We start from the raw sequence: 21,664 nt of genomic DNA, 5'->3' as shown, positions 1-21,664 counted from the left end.
TGTCTCAGACATTTAGTGAAATATAGGAAAAATTGAATCTGTAAAACTGGATCCCAGTTCTGCCATAGCACATTTTTGCCTAAAATGGCAGCTACCTCTTTAAAGAACTCAAAATTAAAATTTAAGGAATGTGAGAAAATAAGTGATAAGAATGAGGTAAAGATACAAGTACTATACTGCACGCAGTCATTTCCATAGACTCATTGTATACTAAAAAGAGATGTATAACAAGCCATTAAAAGTTTTGAATACACTGATTTGAAAATTAGCAATCTCCCGAGAAGAGGGAACCCAAGTCTCTACCCTGCTAAAACCACTACCCATATTGTTTCTTTGACAATGGTCCACATTCATTACCAAACCCTGAATTTCTGCAGAGATGACAAACTGATCAAAACTGCAGGCATGCTTGCATTTATGCTGACATCACCAGGACATTTTAGGAGTGAGTGTAGGCACCCTCCTTATGCTTTCTAATATTTCTGAAAGTCCTAGAAGCTGAAACCAGCATTCACGAGAGCTGTAATATCAGTCACAGAGTTTAAATTATTTTAAATACAGTTATACAAGTAGGAACACACCAATTTAGAGATCAATATGGATTTGAAGCCAACTAATGTTCAGAAGCAAAATAAATAACAGAAAATCAACTACCAACAATTTGCTTAGATGGCCATCTGACAATGATTTTATGACATCACTGTGAGCTACATTAATTTTCACAATTTTTTATTATTGTACTTCTAAGAAAATTCATTTCCACTTAGGTATATACAAGCAATATAAATTAAAGTATTTGTGCCTGCCAATGGGGTAGGCTTGGGAATCAAGAATATGGGCACTAAATTTTACATTGGTGCTGGTATTGGCTTGGAACGAATGTATTCTATGCAACTATGTATTATATGCAACTTTAAATAATTTATTTAAAAAAGAAAAAAGATAAAAGAGACTATATGGCACTTTGAATTCCAGATGAAATGTTGACAGCACATGAATTACTTTATTAAGAAGTCATAAAACTGATTGGGTTATACCTAACACATTTACTAGAAAGCCGTTTCTTAAATTATAATTTCTATAAATTGATGGGAAAAATTGTATAATTTGAACACGTGTCAGAAGCAGTTAATTTGTTTACTGTTAATGAAAATAAAAATATCTGACAGGTAATAATGTTCTGGTAACACTTAAATCAAACTATTATACTAGAAACCTAATAAACAGTTACTACAGATTTTTTAATATGCTTCTGACTGTTGAATCACTGTTCAAATAGATGAGTAATCGATTGTATAATAAATTAGAAAAAATAAAAGCACAGCTTTGATTGAGTAGTCTTGTAATGTTAAATTAAAGAAAAATAACTGCAAATCATAAAAATTTATTTCAATCTTGAATGTTAATTTTAGTGAATTAATATCATTTCGTGGGCAGATGAGTTTCTTTCAAGTAATTAAATTCTTTCTGGTAATCAGGTTTCATAGGTGTGACTAGAAGCAGCTGCAAAAGCAAATCAAGTTTGTTCAGAAGGAATATTAATGGCATTCTGAAATTCCTTATTCCCAAGTGTAGAGTAAAACTTTAAGCTAAATACTTAAAAGAGTACATATTTTACATGTTTCTTTTATTAGTGATGAGAGTTGCTTATTAATCAGTGTTTAACAATGTAATTACAGCTGTTTTAGTCTCACCAGATAACACAGATTAATAAATGACCAGCAACTAGTGAAGTGTGCAGAAAGAGTAATGAATTCTTTCCATCAGCACACTAATTTATAGTAATAAACAAAGACCATGATGAATTAGGAGAATTGTAGAGTTTCTGAATATTAAAATAAAATTTCCAGACAAAAGCATTAAATCATTCTGTTTTCTTTTATTTATTTCTCTTCATGTCTGGTAATGAGTTGCAATTTTTTACTGGACTGTATTAGGTAGTTTAATGCATATCTTTTACACTGTTTGCAAATTTACATTACTTAAACTTTATTAATATGTATTATTTAACTTAATACGTACAGAGGTAAGTATAGTTTTGATAAAAACAAATGAAATTATGTTTAAAAGTTTCTTGGTTCAGCTCATCAAATAGCTATAAGATTAGCCTTATTTTTTCAAAAGTGGTTTTAACATGTGTAACTCTATAAGAATGTTTATTTAAATCAAAGGAATACACAAATGTGTGCACAATATAATAACTATAATTGGTATTTGAAATTGAAAATTGTGTTAATGAACCAACAAAGACATATTATATCAAGTCTAACATTTATTTTGAAAACATAAATTTATCTTATTTCTAGCTTTATTTTTTAAATAATTTTATTTGAGGCACCACAATTAATAATACTGAGCACAATAACTTACATGTCATGCTCTAATAACATACCCTCCACCATTATTGTCTCTTCTCTGCTACAGCCTGTCTTCCCCATCAACCTTCTAGAAACTAACTGTAGTTAGTATAACAATTCTCATCATGTTACCTTTGACCATGTTCTATTACCTTTTACCTTACCATCTTTATATCCTATGTATTCAAGAGATTTTTATATATCAGTTCCTCTTCATCTAACAACACTCAGCATGATATTTGCTATAGTAATAGAAGAAAACTGCAAGACTTTATTTTATTTATTTATTATTTTATATATTTATTTATTTAAGCACTGTGGTTACAAAAATATTCATAATTGGGTTTTAGTCATCAAATGAATACCACCCTCACCAGTATAACTTTTTTCTGCCACCAATGTTACCCATTTCTCTCCTTCCCTGCCCCTCACTGTCTTTGAGACAGGCTTTATTTTTTTTCCTTTATTTAAGCATCTTGATTACATATATGATTGTGATTAGGTTTCAGTCAGGTAAAGAACACCCCCTTCACCAGTGCAACATTCCCACCACCAATTTCCCAAATCTCCCTCCATCCCACCCCACCCTCATCTGTACTCCAGACAGGCTTTCCAGTTCCCTCATTCATTCACATGATTTGGTAGTTCTCTGTGTAGTTATTTCTATAACTGCACTCACCACTCTTTGTGGTGAGCTTCATGAAGTGAGCTGGAAGTTCCAGACCTCCTCTCATTGTCTCTGAGGATTGTTGCAAAAATGACTTTTATTTTTCTTAAAACCCATAGATGAGTGAGACTATCCTGCCTCTCTCTCTCTCTCTCCTTCTAACTTATTTAACTCAGCATGATAGATTCCATGTACATCCATGTATAGGAAAATTTCATGACTTCATCTTTCCTGACAGCTGCATAATATTCCATTATGTATATGTACTAGAGTTTCTTTAGCCATTCATCTGTTGAAGGGCATCTTGGTTGTTTCCAGAGCCTGGCTATTGTAAATAGTGCTGCAATATATATAGGTGTGAGGAAGGGGTTTTTGTATTGTATTCTTGTGTTATTAGGGTATATCCCTAGTAGTGGAATAGCTGTGTCGAATGGGAGCTCCATTTCCAGATTTTGGAGGAATCTCCATATCGCTTTCCATAAGGTTTGGCTAGGCAGCATACCCACCAGCAGTGGATAAGAGTTCCTTTCTCTCCACATCCCTGCTAGCACTGATTGTTCTCATTCTTTGTGATGTATGCCATATCTGTGGTGTGAGATGGTATCTCATCATTGTTTTGATTTGCATCTCCCTGATGATTAGTGATGAGGAGCATTTTTTTTCATGTGCCTTTTGGCCATTTGTATTTCTTTTTATCAAAGCGTCTGTTCATTTCTTCTCCCCATTTTTTTGATGGGATTAGATGTTTTTTTCTTGTAAAGTTCTGTCAGTGCCCTGTATATTTTGGATATTAGCCCCTTATCTGATGGGTGTTGGGTGAATAGTTTCTCCCACTCGGTGGGTGGCTCTTGTATCCTGGGCACTATTTCTTTTGAGGTGCAGAAGCTTCTCAGCTTAATGTATTCCCATCTGTTGATCTCTGCTTCCACTTGTTTGGAAAGTGCAGTTTCCTCCTTGAAGATGCCTTTAGTCTCAATGTCATGGAGTGTTTTACCGACATGTTGTTCTATATACCTTATGGTATCAGGTCTGATATAAAGGTCTTTAATCCATTTGGATTTTACTTTCATACATGATGTTAACTGGGGGTCTATGTTTGCTTTTTTATATTTTCTTATAGCCAAGTAGTATTCCATTGTGCTTTTATGTTATAATTTTTTTTTAATTTTTATTGTGGCCAAAGTGAATTACAAATCTTTCACAGTGATATTTAAGATACATCATGACAATAAATGAAGGGCAATCCCACCACCAGTGTTGTCCTCCCTCTACTCCTGTTCCCAGCATGCATCTCATATCTCCCTCCATTACCCCCTAGATTGCTAGTGTAACTGGTCCCCACTTGTACAGCTTGTTGTAGATTGGTTATCAATTCTGTTTACATTGACTTCAGGTTTGATGTTCAAGTCTAATCATTTTTTTATTTTCACTAAATGTTCATACAGCTGTCTGGTCTTGATGCATCCATTTTCCCCCTCAATTTATGAGGCTGAATAATATGATTCAAGTTATGTGGTTCTGTTGGAAATAAAAAAGAAAAGAAAAAAACTGGGAGGAGTCTGTCTAGGTGTTATAAAAGTCAATATAGAAGATAAAAGGGAAAAAAGAAGAAAAAGGTAACAAAACAAATCAAAACAAAAAAATCCAAAGCAATAACAAATTACACACAAAAACAAAACCAGCAACTACAAAAAATAAGCAAAAAACTAAAACAAAATAAACAAAACAAAGTAAAAAAACAACAAAAAACAGTCAACAAACCCAAACCAGCAACTACATAAAAAAGTTTGTGTTTCTTCTTCATTTTCTTTTGGTGCAAAGGCACAGTAAGTATTGGGGAAATTAGAAAGGGAATTCCCTTGGCTTAAGTGATACCATGTTTCTTCGCCCTTGAAGCGAACTGTCATGGGACCAACTATAGGGTCCTTACACACTCATTATCAGACTTCAAGGTCTTTTTATGGTGCCAGGCAACTTTCAGCTCAGTTGTGGATGATAAAATTAGGCCTCTCTAACTAGAAATCTTGCTATTTACACAGGTCAATGGGTGAAGCGTAGGATAGAGTCTTTTCTAGTAGTTCTGTTCCGCCATGTTGTTGTAATCAGTCTTTTTATAAATGGTGGTCTTGGTTTTTGCACCTATCCTAGGAGAATCTTGGGATAGAGTTTTTTCATTATGTTTCCAGAATTTCAGTTCCATCACAGTTGTCAAAGTCAGACCTCTGGAGTATTTGTTTTTGTATAGATCCTAGGCCAAGACTTAGGCTAGGGTTTTTTTGTTTTGTTTTGTTTTGTTTGTTTGTTTGTTTTTTATTGGTCCTAGAGTAAGTACTGCCCAGTCTTGGCTGTCAAAGTCAGTCTTCTATAGTTGGCTATCTTGGTTTTTGCACAGATAAAAGGGCAACATGTCTTCTGATTTCATCTTACTGCTAGGACAACCTGCTCTTAGATCAAGTTATTGCTGTTTCCTTTTTGTCAGGATGTTATATCAAAACTGGCACAAGTTGGTGCTAGTGCAGTATTATGAATTTCCTTTATAAAGTCAGCTGTTTTGAGATGTGGTTTATTCCCAAATTTGATAATTGTAAATAATTTTAGCTTACTTTTGAAATTATGTAGCTTATTATTATTCAACAATGATTCTTACATTGTTGTGATATTAACAGTTAAATGGACCTTGAATTATGAGTAATTAAGGGTGTGAGAATATGAGGGAAACACAATCAACATCTGAACAATTTCAAAACAAACAAACTAAAAGGAGCCAAAGCAATAGCACACAGCAGTAAGGTGTTTGACTTGAATACGGCCAACATAGGACAGACCCAGGTTCAAATCCTGGCATCCCATATGGTCCCCCGAACCTACCAGGAGCAACTTCTGAGCGCAGAGCCAGGAGTAACCCTTGAGTGCAGAGCCAGGAGTAACCTCTGAGCGCCACTTGGTGTGACCAAAAACAAAACAAGCAAATAAACAAAATCTGTACAATTTAATGAGAAAGCAATTTTGTTTTAAAAGAAATAAATTTGAAGTAGGAGCTACTGAAAACTTTTTTTTGGGGGGGGTCTATGCTAATTTCTATCATTTCAATTTTAGTATACGTACTGCTGAAGTGAGCAAAAATTTTTTCCTTAAATTACTGAAGTTTAAAAACCTGTTGCAATTTATATATGTATAAATAATTAAGTTTTTAAAAAAGATGAAAATGTTGAAAGAAAAAATTGATCCCTATATAAAACAGAATGGAGAGTAAACTGGAAATAGTAAGAAACAAAGGATAAGGCTTTAAGTAAAATATTCCTTTTACTAACTTGTTAATGAGAATCAAAGTGAGTTAAGCAGAAAAATTACTGTCCTGATTTTAAAAAAATACAATAAAATTTCCAAAATTCTTAAGAATTTTTATGTCCAGAAGTGACATAACCTGAATCTATGTCTGTATTCATATGTAATTCGAAATATATTCTCTACACTTAGCTTAAGTTTAGCCTGATGGGGAAGAAAAGTTTATACTTTATATAAAAGATGAACATAAATAGAAAAGAACTTTTCATGCATGATTGTAAAGCAAGTGTGATTTTCTCAACAATATTTAGAAGAAGAGCATTAAAATCTTCTATTTTAACCTTAGTTGTGTAATCTTACAATGGCAGAAGAAACTGAAACTATTATACATTGCTAGTGCAAATATAAAATGATTTAGGTATGGTGAAAAACAGCTTGACAACACCCTAAAAAGTTGACAATAAAATATCATATACCCAGAATATTTACTCAATATATATATACATATATACACATATACATACATGGAAAGTTACTTGAACATATACATACTTATCAGTGTTCATAACAGCTTTAGTCTCAATAGGTAAAAGTTGAAAACAACTCATCAAAGAAAGAACAAATAGAAAATTGTGGTAATGGGGCCAGAGAGATAGCACAGAGGTAGATCATTTGCCTTGCACATAGCTGATCCAGGACAGATGGTGGTTCGAATCCTGGCATCCCATATGGTCCCTCGTTCCTGCCATGAGTTATTTCTGCGTACAGAGCCAGGAGTAACACCTGAGTGCCACTGGTGTGAACCAAAACAAAAACCAAAACAAGAAAAAGAACAAAAAGAAAAATTTGGTAAGTAATGGATGTTATTTATTTATAAGGAAAGAATTTAGCACTGCATTAGATACAATTTAAATAAATCTTAAATACACAATATTAACTAAACAAAGTCACTAAAAAATATCGGTTATAAAATGGCTGCTTTGATGTGAAATTACAATATTGGTAAAATTCAGAGACAGTATGTTGGTACTTTTCAATCAGAGGAGAGAAATAGAAGCGTAGAAACTGCTTACTGGGTTACCATTTGGCTGTAAAAATGCTTTAAACTAGACACATTTCAACAAATGCTGATAAATATTGTGAATGCAATAATATTCTACATTTTAAGTGAATTGTGCAGTTAAATATGGTAAAGTTTGGGGTTGGAGGGATAGTACAGCATGTAGGGCTATGCCTTGCAAGTGGCTCACCTGAGATCAATACCTGGTATCTCTTATGGTCCCCTGAGCATCAACAGTAGTAGTTCCTTAGCCCAAAGTCAGGAGTAATCCCTGATGACTGCCGGATGTGACCCATACCATCCCAAAACAGATGGTAAAGTTTATATTATTTATATATCACATCCAAAAACTTAAAAAAATAGACAAAGACATATTAGACAAAGGCTAGAAAAAGAATAATAAAAGGGAGAAAAATGTATTGGATTTTATAATCATTTATAGCAACTATTGTTAAAAATTGTCATTGTTATAAAAGTTAAGTGTTAAAATAATGCAAACAAGATAAGAATGCCTGTGGCGTACATTGCTTTTATATATTACTTTGCACTATATAGTTTGAACTAAGGAATAGAGCAAAATTAAATACTGGAAGAAAACATATTTGTTTAACAAATTATGTATAATCAGAAATTTAGAGATATTAAATTATTAAAATAAAATTAAAATTTTACAAAATGGATAAATATATAACAAACTTACTGAGTTCCCTTCTCAGTAATAAGTTAGTAAATAAGACTGAAAAATAGATTCTCCAAAATAAAAACACAGAATCAAAATTTTTTCATAGTATAGCATCCATGTTAACTATAATATCTAAAACATTACTGAAGTTGAACAAGACCAAAATAATATTATAACTGAATTTTCTGGATGATAATGTTTAGTATCATTTGTAAAAACAAAGAAAATATAATCACAATTCAAAAATTCTAAGTGACTAAATTTATAAATTTGCATAATGGAATACTATATGAATAATAAATAGATAATAAAAATAATACTCCACACCCCTATACATTAATAAACACCTAAGCTAACTTATATATGTTTATATGTGTGTAGGAGCACACAGAGGCAGGAATTTTCCTTAAGGGACAAACCTAAACCACAAACAATTCATACCTATACCCTATGTAACTCCTCCCATATACTATCCCCTCTCCCTCCTCCAGAAATCCTATTATCCCTTCAGCCCTCAAGCCCACCCCCGATATCCCCACCACACTCTAACTCCTCACCCTCAGCTCTTAATCCACTAGGCACCAAGAAAGACCTCCTACCACAGCCAGACAGTACCCACTACCCAAGTGAAGAGACACCCACTCAAGCTCTCACCTCGTTCCAGGCAAAAAAATAAAACCAACAACCTGACAGACTCATGAAGTGTGGTCCTCCTAATCACCTCTCCCTAATGTGGACTGTGGCTTGATACCGAACTAGCTCCAAAGGACTCCCACTGCAAGAACTCTACCCAAGACCTCCCTGCCTGGACCCCACACCTCACAAGGAAATCTCAAAAGACAAGGGGGAACCCTATTCTTTCATCATAAGTATAGACCTATATAACACTACCTCTTATCCTGTCTCCCCAAATGTAAAGTGATCTCCTGTATCACTTTCTCCCCCCCCTTTTCTCTGTTTTATTTGTTTTTTCTTTTTTATTCTTGTTAGATTCTTTTGTTTGTTTTGCCTTGTTTTAGTATATTTTATTGAATTTGATTTGTTTTTGTTTCTTTTGGGTCACTCCTTTCGGCGCTCAGAGGGTGCTCCTGGCTCTATGCTTGGAGAACATCACTGGAGGGCACGGGGGACCATTTGGGATGCCAGGTTCTGAGCCACTGCCCTTCTACAGAAAGGACAGATGCCTGATCTCCATGCTATCTCTCCTGGCCCCACTTTATCCCTTTAATTACATCTTTTATTTAATCTTTTTTTTTTCAAGAAATTATTTTCCTTTAGATATGTGTGAGCATATATATTCTTAGTTTTGTGGGGAGTCTGGTTTCTTTTCTCTCCACCCTCCAAATCCACCAGCAATATAATGTAGCACCACTTCCTCCTGCAAAGACATATTAAATAAAGGGGAAATTGTACTTATAAAATCAAGCTTTTATCTACTAGAGATAAGAACTCATACTTGTTTACAACACAGGAACATCTCCCATCCTGAATGTATGTCATGTGGAAACAACTTAGGCTCCAGGGAACTAGACACTGACCGTTCAGCCTTAACTCCTGGATCCCAGACATAGATACGACAGAATTCTCCGCAACAGCTCAAGGAACCAAATCCCCTCCAGGGCATTTACAACGCTGCTCTGACACCAACATGAGCCAGTCCTAAATTGATAACCTGACAAGGAGGAAATGGGAACAACTTGATCTAAGAGCAAGTTGTCTTCCCTCATCAGCTATCAATAAGATAAAATCAGAAAAGAAGTCACCTTTTGATATGTGCAAAAGCCAAGATAGCTATATACTGGTTGTTGCAACTAAGACTGGACAGTACACATCCAGGGACCAACAAGAACAACAACAGCAACAAAAAGCTCTAGCCTAGCTTTTAGAATACGATCTGTTCAACAAACAAGAGCTCCAATTCCAGAAGGTTGACTGAGACTACCGCAACTGAATGGGTCTTCCGGAAACATAATGAAAGACTTTATCCCAGGCTCCAGTCTAGGATCAACATAACGACCAAGAATACCAACTATAGAAGATGGATTAAAACGACACTGAAGAAACATAACTGCTAGAACCACAAAGAAAGACTTCATAAACTCCATTCCCTGAGCTGCACAGCCACAAAGATCTCTAGAAACAGAGGTCTGATTTTACCATCCAAGACAAAGCAGAAGTCTTCCGCACACCACGAAAGCAGCAAGGGGAGAGTAAATGATCATATAAGGAGTCTAGAGTTAATCCCATGACAGTATACTTCAGAGGTGGAGAAACCCTGTGTCTCCTAGGTCAAGGGAATTCCCTCTACAATAACCCCAATAGTTACTGTGCCTATGTAGGGGGATAAAGAAAAGGAGAAAAAAAAAAGCACAAAACAATCATTTTTCCCACATGTTTATTTATCGATTGATCGATTTTTTTGGCGTCTTTATTTTGGTGTGGAGATTACGGTTGATGTCTCCAATATTATCTTATTTTATTTTGTCTTGTCTTTCTCTTTCTTTTTGCATTCGAGCATGAGTTGATTTCAGAACCGAGACTATTGTGTGGTGCCTATCTTTATTGCTGTAGTGCTCACCGGTTATTTAATTCGATAATTTTTTCTATATTGCTGTGGTATTTCAATTACCTTTTTCACATCCTCTCTCAAACTGAGGTTGGAAGCCTCTAGAGAGACTCGGCCCATTTTCAGCGTATTTGACTTTTGACTTCTTTTTTTTTCTTTTTTTCCCTCTTATTTTGTACCCCATTCTATTGCTTTTCTTGCCTTCAAACAAAACCACATACCTCGATTTTTCTAGCTCTGCCTCTTAAATAGAAGGGGAAACAAGGGTTCCAGGACCAAACAGATATGAGATCACTAGTAGTAAGCCAGACAAAGAGGGGTCCACCTACTCTAGCAGCTCGGGGGGTGATGGTGGGGTATATGGGTTGTAGAAAGGGAACTGGAATGGGGGGAGGACATAGTTGGTGATGGGTATTCCCCTGATTCAATGTTAATATGTACCTAAAACACTACTGTGAAAGATATGTAAGCCATTATGGAAAAATATGTTTTTAATCAGAAACTTTCTTTGACTTACATGTATTATTATTATATCAATTATATTATATATTATGTTATGTCACTATATTATGTTATGTTAGCTTACCTCATTATGTTAATCAATTTTGTCTCTTGAATAAATTCTTACAATAAAAAATATAAAAAAAATACATTCCAGGGACTGGAGAGTTAGCACAGTGGATAAGGCACTTGCACATAGACCTACTTCAATTCCCCATATTATTTAAATCTTGTGCTGTTTTTATTATCTTTAAAGAACATCAATAATCACTTAAGAGAAGGCATTACATTTATAATCACATAAGAGATAGGAATATTTATTAATTAATACAGCGAAAAAATACCTTACACATATTATTTGTTCTTAAGAATATTGATAATGGGACCAGAGAGATAGCATGGAGGTAAGGCATTTGCCTTTCATGCAGAAGGTCATTGGTTTGAATCCCGGCATCCCATATGGTTCCCCGTGCCTGCCAGGGGCGATTTCTGAGCATAGAGCCAGGAGGAACACAGAGCAGTGCCAGGTGTGACCCAAAATCCCCCCCAAAAAATATTGATACTAATGAGAACTCATTAGAAAATTGAAGAAATTATAAGGCCAGAGAGATAGCATGGAGGTAAGGTGTTTGCCTTTCATGCAGAAGGATGGCAGTTCGAATTCCGGCATCCCATTGATCCCCTGGGTCTGCCAGGAGCGATTTCTAAGCTTAGAGCCAGGAGTAAACCTGGAGCACCAGGAGTAACCGCTGAGTGCTGCTGGGTGTGACCCAAAAACAAAAACAAAAACAGAAAATTGAACAAATCTGAAGGAAGACCTTAGGTTTGGAACAGAATGTAAGACAGTCTTTTTATTTCAGGCATCAGCATCACTTAGATCAACTTGTATTATATACCCAAATATATTGAAAGACTCTTACTGATCAGCCCAGTGTTAATTCAACAGAGGAAATTTCCCTTTTTTTGAGAAATTTTTATTTTTACCACAGTGGATTAAAAATCTTTCACAGTAATTTTTTAGGTATGTAGTGACAGTGAATCAGGGGTATTCCCACCACCAATGTTGTCCTCCCTCCACCCCTGTTGCCAGCATGCATCCCTATCCCCTCTTTTACCCTCTGAACTGCTAGTATAAGTGGTCTCCTCTATGTCTAGTATGTTGTAAATTGGGTATCAATTCTGTTGTTGTTGGCTTTGGATTTGGTGTTTAAATTTTATCATTTCTTTATTTCTACTTAATGTTCATATGACTGTTTGGTCTTGGTACCCTCTATTATTCATCCTCAAATTTGTGAGGTAAAACAAGGTGGTTCAAGTTATGTGGTTTTGTTAGAAGGAAAGAAGAACAAAAAGGGGAGGGGCAAAATAAAACAAGCAAAAAATGGGAGGAGTCCTTCTAGAAGCTATAAATAGCAATTTAAGAGAAGAAAGAAGAAAAGAAAGAAAAACACAACAAAAATACAAGAAAGGAAAAAAAAACAACCCAAAAAGCACCCCAATAATAAAGACAACAACCAAACAATAACCATGGCCCAAGGTAAAAACAAGACAGAGCACAAAACAAACAAACATCAACAACAAAAAATCCCAAAACAAGCAACAACAATAACAAAAAATTTATTTGTGCTTTTTTTTGCGTAGGCACAGTAAATATTGGGAAGATTAGAAAGGGCCTAAGAGATACAGGGTTTCTCCATACTTGAAGTATACTGTCATGGGAATAACCTCAGGCTCCATACATGCTCTTATTCTCTCCCCTAGGTCCTTTTGTGATATCTGGAAACTTTCCTCTCAGTCGTGCATGATAAAATCAGGCTCTGTAACTAGAGATCTTGGTATTTGCAAAGGTCATAGGATGGAGCCTAGGGTGGAAACTTTCTTTATGGTTCTGAAGTTCTGTTCCATCACTATTGTTTTAATCAGTCTTCTGTAGTTGGTGGTCTGGTTTTTGCACTGATCCTAGGGTGAAGCCTAGAATAGAGTCTTTCATTATGTTTTCAAAAGTTCTGCACAGTTGAAGTTGTCTCAGTCAGGCCAATAGAGGCAATTTCATACAGAATTTGAAACTGATCAATACTAACATATATATGTATATATATATATTCATACATATATTTATATAAATGTTCCTATATAGAAAATAGCTACATTTTCACAAAAGATGAGGGAGTCAAAGAAACTGAACCACTCAGAAAGGTTGATAAGAATGGAGTCAGAACTTCAGTAAAGGGATCATATTCTACTTAACAAAGACATCAATCTTTATTTATTATGTTAGTAAGTAGTTCATTATCTATCCAACCATCTCTATAGATACATGTATACATCCCTATATGTACACATCCCTATATATACATATAGAAACCATAAACTTAAAGTTTTTAAGAGACACTTTTATTAATTTGTGAATAATGCATTAAGTGAGGCATAATTATAATTTCGAGTTAAGATTACTCTAGGAGATATCTACTTTCATCTTTATTAGAATATTGATAGAAAAAAAATTGCTCCATGTCACAAAGAATGAAGACTGAGATTTAATCCTTTATATTGTGCAGGCATCCTTACCTGGTATTCAATTCAATATGCAGAGAAGAACTAACAATTTTATAGTGTTGATTAGTATTTATTTACAAGACATATTCTTGGAACCAAGATAAGGACTTATTACAAAATTCACATTCAATTAATGAGCAGGCACAATAAATATTTGCCTTTCATATGATTTTTCTAAAATGCCTTGGAACTTCATTGGGTTTTAAATTGAATGAAATAAAATGATGAGTAGAATTTAAATTTCTATCAAATTCTCTGTGAGAGAACTATAAAAACTAGAACAAGCACTGGGAAATTTTAAAGATGCACTATCTGAGATGAAGTGATTTTATGATTTACACCTAGAAAAGAGATAAAAAGCTATGGAACTGAAAACATTTTAAATGGAAAAAACCATCACCCAGGCAGAATACCAACATATTTACACTAAGAATTATATACTCAGCAAGATCACTGGTATGACATGACATCAAAACATATTTATGTCCTTAGATTGGTCAAATAGTTCAAGTCATAGATAATGATTTGATTTGATAATTATGTTATGACAAGTTAAAGTCTCCTTGTGATGGAGAAACAATATAATCACACCTTGCTACTATATTCACCTGTCCAATTGAATTCATTAGCTCTTAAAAATATTTCATCAGGCTAAGAGGTGTGAGGGGAACTCAGTAGCAGAGTACCTGCCTTACCAGCCTGTGATTTCAAGTTCAATATGCAGTACCACTCTGCTATATAATGTGGGCCTTATGGCATTTTCATTTGAGATCTTTAGAGTCACACTGCAGGGTCTCTAGCACACTGTACTCTGGAGTACTCATGAACTGTAAAGTATGGGATTCTCTGAGAACACAGTCTGTCATGAACTTAGCAATGAAAACAAAATGGAAAGCAAAATATTGAGATCTAAATCAATGACTTTGTTTAGAAACAATCTAATTATAGTGAACAAGTTATTCTGTTAAGGCAGAAGCAGTGTTTCTCTGGTCAATTGTAGATTGACAATGATATATCTACAGTCTCTCTGTATGTGTCTGCATACAGATATACATAAAAAAACTGGGAAATTAAGCATTATTTTTCTCCTTTAAAGATGTTTTATTACAAAGAACTTTAGCCTTGCCATGGTAGATGCAAAGTCAGTTTGGCTGCTGAACTGCTTCTTACATCTCAAAAAGATTTTAGTTTGACCTAGGAGCTGCACTTAAATCAATTTAAAATAAAAGCATGCACTTTCTTTTGTACATACTTTTTATTTTTTTTTTCAGCGAAATCACTGTTGTTAAACTACTGGACCAAAGGTATAGGCAATGACAAAAGAGAGGTAGAGAGGTCAACAAACACAATGCCAACATTATAGAGACAGGCAATTCATTTTAAAAATTCAACTTAAAGTCTGGTTTCTAAAACTGTATTTTAAATTACTTTTATCACTTCCTAATCACTTTTAGTCAGTGATCTTTCCCTGGTTGAATAAAACATGACATGGAATATCAGGAGTCAATAGAAATACATGTTTTGTTTTGTTATTTTTTTAGACTTCTCTCATTCTTAACAAAGTTGATGGACATGACTTGAAAAGTTTCTTTGTCTTTGCCATGATTCATAATAGCATTTGTGGTGGTGATTGCTACAAGAGGGTTAGAAAGGAAATTTTGCCTGTTTCTGTGTTCTCAATTTAGCCCAACAGCTACATCATAATCAAACAAATTAGTAAAATTAAAGGAGAGATTTTAATACATACATATGGAGAATCTACATGGCAATAAATTCTAGAATGAATAAGACAAAAAAGAATTTTTACCCTAAATTAATAAGAACCATAGAGCCTTGGGATTCAAGGAAAGGAGGGTCCTGATTCTTTAACAAGAGGTGTTTTGTAACTAGATGTTTTCCCACTGTATTGAGAGGCTTCACTAATACTAAGGTTATTCTAAATAAGCCTAACTCTGAGCTATTCACCCAATAATAATTTTCCAAGGTATTCTGGGAGTGGCAAAATTTCTCTTGTTATATTTAAAAGTGACATGCCTTGAATGGCTTACCTTGGACAGTGTGGAGATAATCTAACTGAAAACTTTAGGTGTGCCTAACTTAACCACTTCCTATTCAATGAAAGAGAAAGGGCAGATGAAACATCTGTCAGCTCAAATAAATTTCCCAAGGATCAGGGTCTTGGGGCAGGAACACATTTTGGGGATAAATACCAAATAAAGTATAAATGCTCTATGTTTCAGAACACCTAATGATGTTACTGAATGAAGAATGAGGATAAAGTTTTGTTTGTTTGCTTGCTTGCTTTTTGTTTTGCGGCCACACCCAGTGATGCTCAGGAGTCACTCCTGGCTAGGCACTCAGAAATCGCTCCTGGCTAGGGGACCATATGGGCACGCTGGGGGGTAGAACCAAGTCCATCCTGGATCGGCCTCGTAAAAGGCAAAAGCCCTACTGTTGTGCTTCACTCTGGCCCTCAAGGATAAGCTTTTAAAGAATAGCAGTGAACTGCTAAAGAGCAGACCACCTTAAATATTCCTTGGTGCTATCTTTAATCCTATTTTAATGAAAGGACAGGGAATTTTATTCAAGAGGTGGATTAGTGGTGGTTTTTCTCTGGAAAGTTCATCCTCTTTACTTGGTGTTGGAACATTTTGGAACATTTATGGTTGGGGAAATGTAGGGGAGAATCTCCAGTGTGAAAATATGGAGAGCTAATGCTATAAGCTTCATTGTAAGTTCCTAGTTTTGCTGTGAGGTGGGGTTGTATTACCGCCTTTGTAGAAACAGAAATTAGAAATATTCTTTCAGAAGTCCTTTCTCCTAGAGATAGAAAATAGGCTGGGCTCTTCAAAGCTTAGAATCTTGTTGCCTGATTTTTTTTTTTAGCATTATAAATCTTCTTGCCTAGGGGCAATTTTCTATTGCTATTAAAGGGGAACTTCATTACATAATAAAAATATTTCAAAATAGATGGGGCTACATTGTTTGAAATCCTATCAATAAAATTATAGTTGAGAGTTACAGACTACCTAATGTTTCAAGTACCATATTTTCTCTCTGATACAAAATTAAACATGTACACTAGATTCTGATCTAGTGATGAGTTATAATGGTAAAGTTCACACACTGTTGGCGATGTTGGATCCAGGATGAATTCTCTACCAGGCAGAACAAAACCCTCCAGAAGCAGTAGCAAAATGAAACCCTCCAGGAGTGATGTGAGAGCAATGACTTATTTATTGTAGGTGAGGGTAGAATACTTATACAGAGGCATGGCCAACAGGATGTCTAGGAGGTTTAAACAAAGGGAAGTGAAGGTCATTACTACTTATAAGACCATCAGGTGATGTTTGTGTATGTGCTCATTTAGTAACATAGGGGAAAGCAGGGTATGGACTTCACTTTCAAGAGGATGGCTGTGCCCTGTGGAAAAGCACTAATCTCCCTCATCCTGGGGTGGCTTCTTTTACAAGGTTACCTGTTGAGACTCCTTTTGGGGACAATAGAGAGTGCACTAATAGAGGAGACTTCACTGGTTTGCTTTGGCAGGAGCCTTATCCTACTTTCTTAAACTCAGACACTACTCACACTATTAGTAGCCTAATACAGGCTTTAGTTTGGTTTGTGATAAAAATTCCAAAATAGTGAAATGCATTAAAATTAGTAAATCCAAAAGTGATACTAGGTCATGTGAACCTCTATAGAAGAAAGACACAACTTCACCACTGCCTCCCACAAATACAAAATCCAATTATAAATGGCATTTATATCAGGATATAAAAGCTAAAATAAATATAGGAGATAGAGAAGAAAGCACACAAGAAGTATACATTGACTTGAAATTTGGCAAATATTTCTTGAAAATAAAACAAAATCTAAGAATCAAAGAAAGGAATTAATGAATTTTATTATATAACTTTTTTGAGGGGTCACATCCAGCAGCGCTCAGGGGTTACTCCTGGCTCTATGATCAGAAATCGCCCCTGGCAGGCATGGGGGACCATATGGGATGCCGAGATTCAAACCACCGTCGTTCTGCATAAAAGGCAAACTCCTTACTTCCATGCTATCTCTATGGCCCTTATTAGATAACATTACATGGGTAACTTTCATTCAGAAAATGGCATTGATAAGTGTGAAAGGGAAGAGACTTGTAAATATAACAAAGGATGGGTAGTGAGATTTTTAAAACAAAAAATACATAAAACCCTAACTATATATAAATATATATATAAAACTCAGGAAAAAATAAAATTTTATATCAAATTATTCACAAATTATCACATCCACATAGCCAATAAATGTATGTTCTAAAGTGTAGTCCATTTGTCAGCATAATATGATATCACCAAAACCTACTAGAATGGTTAAAATAACAATAGAAAATTGTTTGCTGTTATTCAAACAATTTAAATCTCATCCTCACTACCAAGAATATTCTTTTTTTTTAATTGTTTGTTTTTTTTTTGTTTCCTTTTAGGGCCACACCTGGCAATGATCTGAGTTTACTTCTGGCTCAGCAGTGAACTCCTGGTGGTTCTTAATGACTCATATGGATCAGGAATCAAATCCCATTTGGCATAATAGATTCCATGCACATCCATGTATAGGAAAATTTCATGACTTCATCTCTCTTGACGGCTGTGTGATATGAGTCAGAGGGAGAGAGAGAGAGAAGAGAGAGAGAGAGAGACTAGACAGAATAGTCTCACTCATCTATGGATTTTAAGAAAAATTAAAGACATTTAAATAATTCCCAGAGATGAGGGCCAGAAGGACCGGCTTAAGATATGAAGCTCAGCATAAAGAGTGATGAGTGCAATTAGGGAAATAACCATGCTGAGAAATATCATAACAATGTCAGTGAGGAATGTACAAAGCCTGTCTTGAATACAGGCGGGGATGGGGAGGGAAGAGGTAGGGCATTGGTGATGGGAAGGTTGCATGGTGAAGGGGAGTGTTCTTGTTATGACTTAAACCTAACTACAATTATGTTTGTAATCACAGTGTTTAAACAAAGAAATTATTAAAAAAATAAAACCAAACCATGTTTGACTGCATGCAATACAAATGCATGCAAAGCAAGGCAAATGCCCTACCCAATATGTATTGCTCTGGCCCCTGCTATAAGGAGTTTAAAAAACCAATTCAACAAATATACTAAAGTTGAAAATATACACTGTATAGACTAAGTTATCAGTATATGCACAGTAAAGAATGTTTATATTTTGGTCATCCAATGATGCATTTTTAAATGCACTATTTTTAACATTCAAAATCAATGTTATTTAAATACCTATTAATAATATATTAGACAATTACATATGGGTTGTTCTTATAAAATGAAGTAACATCATATATCTGAGAGAATAAAACATTTGTGGGATATAATAAAAAAGATAGCAGAGTAATAATATCCAGAGAAAATGGAAATGAGGGCCAGAAGAACCAGTTCATGATAGGAAGCTTGCCACAAATAGTGAAGAAATGTAGTTAGGGCAGAGAAGGGATCACTACGACAATGAGAGTTGGAAATAAACAGTCTGGACAAGGAGTGGGTGCTGAACAAAAGGTAAAGTGTTATGCATGTCACATCTTCCATAATAGTACTGCAAAGCTCAATGTCTAAAAGAAAAAAGAAAAAAAAGGGGGTGTGTGTATAAAAAGAGACAGAGAGAAACAGAAAGAAAGAGAGACAGTAAGAGAGAGAGCAGAGGGAAGGATCGGTGGGAAATTGGGAACACTGAAGGCAGAAAATGTACACTGGTAAATGATGTTGTACATTCAATTACCAAAACTCAAATGTAAACAACTCTGTATGTGTGAAAAAAATGAAACTATTGTATTATAAACAACCTTATAATCGTGGTTTAAATGATGTGTCAGTAATTAAAAATAAAAAAGGAGAAATTTTGAAATTTGTTACATCAATACATAAGGCATAAAAGGGTATATTGAAAATGAAAATGTTATTTTTTGTTAAGCTTAACAACCAATGGGGCCGTCGAGGTGGCACTAGAGGTAAGGAGTCTGCCTTGCAAGCGCTAGCCATGGAAGGACCGTGGTTCAATCTCAAGGCATCCCATATGGTCTCCCCAAGTCAGGGGCAATTTCTGAGCACTTAGCCAGGAGTAACCCCTGAGCATCAAACGGGTGTGGCCCTAAAAAACAAAAACAAAAAAAAAGGAAGCTTAACAACCAAAAGTGAGCAACATAGTACATTTCTAAAGGTTATTAGGTTCTGTTTCATACTTTTTAGTTTATTTGTTTTGAGGCCACATCTGGTGATGCTCAGGGGTTATTCCTGGCTATGCGCTCAGAAATTGCTCCTGGCTTAGGGGGTCATATGGGTCTCTGGAGGATCGATCTGTGGTTTGTCTTGCGTCAGTCCCATGCAAGGCAAACACCCTACCACTTGCACCACTGCTCCGGCCCTTTTGTTTTATAAAATGAATGCTTACTATATGTGCACTTTTCATTTTGTAAATATTCATTCAAAAATTTCATGTAATAATTTAGTCTGCATATATATTATACTTTAATAAAAGCTTTTTAAACTGTATTTGCTTTTAAGTACTTTTAAATGTTATTCAACTTTACTTCCTTCCTAATAACTTCCTTCCTTATCACTATTTTTTTCCGTTGGAATCCTATTTGGAAGTCTTACCAAAAAAAGGTTTTGATGGGAAGGAGATCCATTAAACCTGATTTTTATCAGAGTAGCATATGCTTTAACTTCGAGAGGCTCCAGTACTAAAATAAAGACTATGTGAAGAATACCAAATGATTATCAACTACTTGAGCTTTCCTGGTGGGCTACTACCCTAGCAAAGAGAATTGGACTTGTTGCGATTTGGGAAAACTATAGAAACTGATGTAACAAAGGAAGGGGAAAGCACATGCCACTGCTTCTACCCTCCTGAGATTCTGGTAAAAGGTCCAAACATTCCTGCTGAGGATATTTGCTTTGCTTCTATTTTTCATTCTGTAGAAGACCCTGTACTTTTTTGAGCACCTATCTTAATCTACCTCACTTCTTCTTTCTCTTTATTTTACTTCAAATTAATTTTTTTATTGTATGCCTGAAATTCTATTGTAGTAAACTTTTGCTTGTTTGTTTTGTTTGGGTGCCACACTTGCTTTATCTCTGGCTCTGGTACTCAGGGATCAATACAACTATGCTTGGAGGACCATACTATCTTTCCACTTTGTAAAATGGTATTTCTACTAAGTTAAATGTTATTTAACTTAAATAAATGTTAATAGAAGACATTTTAATGATTTTGTATCTTAATCCTAAAAAAATTCAACTGCAATTTCCAGGTGGGTATGAGACCTCCTTTCTTTAAATTTATATTCTAGAGGGGCCGGCATGGTGGTGCTAGAGGTAAGGTGTTTGTCTTGCCAGCACTAGCCTAGGACGGACCAAGGTTCGATCCCCTGGCGTCCCATATGGTCCCCCAAGCCAGGAGCGACTTCTGAGCACATATCAGGAGTAACCCCTGAGCGTCACCGGGTGTGGCCCAAAAATAAAAAAAAAAAGATTTATATTCTAGTAAGAAGGCCACCAAAATGTCACAAGAGCTACTGCTTTCCTTTAATCACTTTCTGATTGGTGAGAATGGTGAGAACAATGTTAGACAATGATCTCTTGATTCCACTTCCTTGATCTACTTGGACACTTTCTGAGGAGTTGTTAAAGAGATTTCATTCCGGACCTGAGAAATAGCACAGCGGTAAGTCAGTAGGGCATTTCTCTTGAACCCGAGATGGACTCGGGTTCGATTCTCTGCATTCCACATGGTTCTAGGAGCCTGCCAGGAGCAATTTCTGAGCACAGAGCCAGAAGTAACCCCTGAGAACTATCAGGTGTGACCCCCCCCAACCTAAATAAATAATAAATAAATAAATAAATGTTAAAAAAAGATTTTATTCCAAGGTAATTTAAAGTGAAGCAGATACTGTATTGGGGAAAGTCTTCCTGATTTGG

This window comes from Suncus etruscus, chromosome 4, assembly GCF_024139225.1.
Source record: "Suncus etruscus isolate mSunEtr1 chromosome 4, mSunEtr1.pri.cur, whole genome shotgun sequence".
Classification (NCBI taxonomy): domain Eukaryota; kingdom Metazoa; phylum Chordata; class Mammalia; order Eulipotyphla; family Soricidae; genus Suncus; species Suncus etruscus.
Note: the sequence above shows the minus strand (reverse complement) of the source record.